Source organism: Sinocyclocheilus rhinocerous, unplaced genomic scaffold (genome assembly GCF_001515625.1).
Source record: "Sinocyclocheilus rhinocerous isolate Xijiao unplaced genomic scaffold, SAMN03320098_v1.1 scaffold189, whole genome shotgun sequence".
In the NCBI taxonomy this organism is placed as follows: Eukaryota; Metazoa; Chordata; class Actinopteri; order Cypriniformes; family Cyprinidae; genus Sinocyclocheilus; species Sinocyclocheilus rhinocerous.
The window spans coordinates 364,761-367,406 of record NW_015667354.1 but is presented as its reverse complement, the minus strand read 5'-3'; the positions used below and the strand labels follow the sequence as shown (position 1 = coordinate 367,406).

General features: G+C 41.2%; 1 protein-coding gene across 2 annotated transcripts in view; it reads left to right on the top strand.

Moving 5' to 3' along the window:
* The window catches only part of nubp1 (nucleotide binding protein 1 (MinD homolog, E. coli)), a 28,319-nt gene that overhangs the window by 2,055 nt on the left and 23,618 nt on the right, over nt 1-2,646 (top strand). The gene's annotated exons all lie outside the window — the stretch shown is intronic.

Sequence of the window (2,646 nt, the reverse complement as noted above, 5' to 3'; positions counted from 1 at the left end):
CGATCCGGTGAGCGCAAAGTTGATGTATTCCCTCAGCAACCAGCACGCATCAGCTCTAGGCATGACGAAGCTGATATTGTCCTCTTTTGGAAGGCCAAACAAAGTAGTTTCACTTTCACAACAAAACACACCGCGTCTCCACAACATGGTGGCGGCAGCAACAATACTACAGCAAGTATAAAAGTTATGTCTTCTTTCTTTGCGTGAACATTTGGGCGGCATTATGCAAATCTTCCCATATCGTGACGTAGACATGTGGGGGCGTGTTTAAAACGAGACGTTTTAGGAGGGCGTGGACGAGTCTTAACTTTTATAAAGAATATCTCTTTGGGTTTGAGACTTTAGTCTTTGCAACTTTAGGGATCTTATCTATTCACAAACAGCTTGTAACACTCCAAAGAGAAAGGAAAACTTGAAATCGCATCAAATGCCCCCTTTAAGTAACAAAACACAGCGTCATTGTTTGTAGAGAGAGACGCACAGATGCAGGTGATTCACACACAGCTGTCGTCTCTATCTCTCTCTCTCTCTCTCTCTCTCTCTCTCTCGATAGATTGATAATTAATTTTTAAAATGGTGTAATTCATTCAAATAAATGTGGTCTTACTGCACTATTTCATCTCTGAAGCGGGCAGAATGCTAGCACTAATGAGCCATAACAGACAAAAATAACCGTCATTTTTACCCTTCCGGTCAAATAATGCGCTGCAAACATCATTAACAGCTTTAACTTGTCAATGCTGGTAAATAATCGTGGTATAAGCAGGATAATGCAAGGCTAGCTGTGCATTAAACTATTTTAATGCACTCCGCTTTGCGTCGGGTGGTGGCCTCCTAAAATGATTTCATGCACAGCTAGCCATGCATTATATATATATATATACAGTGGCATGCGAACGTTTGGGAACCCCTTGCAGAATCTGTTGCGTCGGGTGGTGGCCTCCTAAAATGATTTCATGCACAGCTAGCCATGCATTATATATATATAGCTGAAATTATTAAAATAACCCCATTCAAAAGTTTGGGAACCCTTGGTTCTTAATACTGTGTGTGGTTACCTGGATGATCTGAATGGGGTTATTTTAATAATTTCAGCTATTTTTTTGTCTTGTTGACGATATGTAAACATCTTTTATGTAAAATATCTTACTCAGGACAGTACTAAATAAAAAATAACATGCATTTTGTATGGTCTCTCTTATTTTGTTCAAATTATTCACATTTTCACAGATTCTGCAAGGGGTTCCCAAACTTTCGCATGTCACTGTGTGTGTGTGTGTATATATATATATAGGGGATAATGCATGGCTAGCTCTTCTAGCATATTTTCTTCTTTAAAGATTTCATGCAAGTTGTTCAGAGTAGATAATGCATCACTAATTTGGCTAACAAATAATTTTATGCTTTTCTTATTGTTAGGGTTGTACACAGCTATAAGTGTATTCCTTTTTATGATTAAAATTGTTAAAACAGAAATACAAATATGATTGGATAACTTTGTTTGTACTGTCTTGTAGCAGATGAGTTCCCGACGAGCTGTCTCGAGCAATGCTCCCGGGAGAATGGCGACTCCCCAGACGGTCCAGCTGATTTGGAGACGTTTCGGAACCGCTCAGGTAGACCGGCTCCTCGCGACAGCCCCTCCTTGGCCGATTCCTCTGAGGAAGGACCTACTGACTCAGAGACGGGGCACCGTTTGGCACCCGCGTCCAGATCTTTGGAAACTCCATGTCTGGTCCCTGGACGGGACGCGGAGGTTCTAGGTGACCTACCTCAAGAAGTAGTTGACACCATCACTTCAGCGAAAGCACGTCTACGAGACACGCTTACGCCTTGAAGTGGAACCTGTTCGTCGAGTGGTGTTCTTCTCGCCGAGAAGACCCCCGGAGATGCCCGATTGCGGTCGTGCTTTCCTTTCTGCAGCAAGGGCTGGAGCGAAGGCTGTCTCCTCCTCAGCGAAAACCTGGTATGCATTGCACCTGCTGCCTTATTATACTCACGCTGTGATCAGCGGCAGCTGGATGCAATAATTGCATGCCAATGTGCATTGGCTCGTTTAGTTTACACTCGAAGTAGATTGGTCTATCGAAGCGATATCCCAATTCGTCGGTCACGACGTGACGTCTCCGTTCCCTCCTTCAGGGAATGAGGGTTACCATACGTAATCGAGACGTTTGTTGACCTCTTTTATCATGTGTTGTTGGTTGGTTTATCAAGAAATTCTTGGAAGTTTACGCAGAAGGAAAACATTTATGTCAGTGTTCACATTAAGCTTGGTTCAGTTGCTTTATTTAAAGTGTTGACTTGATGGTTAGTGTAACGAATCAGCTCATGGGAAATATGAATAATTAATCATAACTAGTGATAATTAATTATGAATATTTTAGATCCGCTGTAGATATTTACTTGACCTCTCAGGGTCAACTGTCTTGTCAATTCTAAGAACGTTAATTTCCTGGTTAAGGGAAATAACTTTCTTACTGTACAATTCTACAAAAGCTTGTAGCATAAATCTGTAGCTACTAATAACCTGTATAACTCATTACGGAAACAACAGTTGCTAGAACTACTGTAATCCTATACAAAACGGTGATGGTAAAATAACTAAAATAAGGTAAAAGTCAAACAAAACAAACAAAAGGGGTC